The sequence below is a fragment of the Vollenhovia emeryi genome, unplaced genomic scaffold (genome assembly GCF_000949405.1).
Source record: "Vollenhovia emeryi isolate VEMERY1.0 unplaced genomic scaffold, V.emery_V1.0 DF939175.1, whole genome shotgun sequence".
Classification (NCBI taxonomy): Eukaryota; Metazoa; Arthropoda; class Insecta; order Hymenoptera; family Formicidae; genus Vollenhovia; species Vollenhovia emeryi.
This window is the reverse complement of record NW_011967191.1, coordinates 114,532-115,780: the sequence shown is the minus strand read 5'-3', so window position 1 is coordinate 115,780 and position 1,249 is coordinate 114,532.

The window sequence follows — 1,249 nt, the reverse complement described above, 5'->3', positions numbered from 1 at the left end:
AGAAATTTTTTTCAGTGTAGTTACTTTATACATAGACATAGTAATACTCGACCGAGCATGAGACTTGAGGCTCAGGTAGAAAAGGATAGAAAGTAGGTGCCGCGTTAACCTTTCTCCTTTTATTCTTCTTGTTAGAGAGAGAGAGAAAGGTGGACGGCATCTACTTTCTGTCCTTTTCTACCTAACCCGCATTGCTTAAAAGAGACCGTGCTCGGTCCAGTATTACTATGTCTATGACTTTATATATATTTTAAGCCTCCACAGATTGCATCAGACCTTGCATTTGCGCATAAACGCCTTTATCAGCGCTTTACAATTCAAATGCAGATGTTTGATATTTTCATTTTCATTGCAAGAAAGTAACTGCAAAGTAACGACTCGTTACTTTTTGAGCAACTGTAACTGTAACGCGTTACTTGTCACAATTGGTAACTTGTAACTGTAACTAGTTACAGTTTTTTAGCGAAAGAAACTGTAACTGTAACTAGATACTTTTATAAAGAAGCTTTCCCAAGCCTGCGTAACTGTAAATCTCCATTTCTTCACACTCAAATTTAAGTTAAAAGTACAGCGATAAAATATGCTGTAAAAGAATATACTCCTTGAATTCTAAGAAATTTAAAAAAAAAGGAAAAAGAAATGTAAGTGTCGATTGAAGATGAAAATAAAATTGCAGGAATTATTTTATCAGGAATTATGTGTGAATCCCCTTTTTATACTCGGTATCTTAATTGCGCGTAAGACGAGCAACAAAAGATGATGACGTATGTTCTGTTCCTGTTTATACTTATCTAAAGTACCATCATGTTCTCTGTACACTTGAAGAGAAACGTTAATATTCCGATAACGTGCTTTCACGAAATATATCAAATATCTTTGTCTTAGACCCTTCTCTTCCAGGCAGATGAACGTCCTCCAGATAAGGGCTTACACGAAGTCGGCTCTTCTGGCTTGTTATTCCGTGCCTTCGCTTTACTTGAATCTCTCTTCGCTCAGTCTTGTAAAATGTTGTCAAATTGTATGATGAAAACCGTGGATCCTCCTGACATTTTCGCAAATTGGATTTTTATCTCAAATCTCGTTTAGCCTTTTGGATTTAGTATTCTCTAACACATGTGTTATTCACAAATTATCATACTATTGGTACAAAAAACTTGAAACAATCGAAAATATAGGTGCGCTTACGTGCAAGAGATGTGCATGAAAAGAATAGAGGTACGATATCATAATATCGATATAAAATAATTTA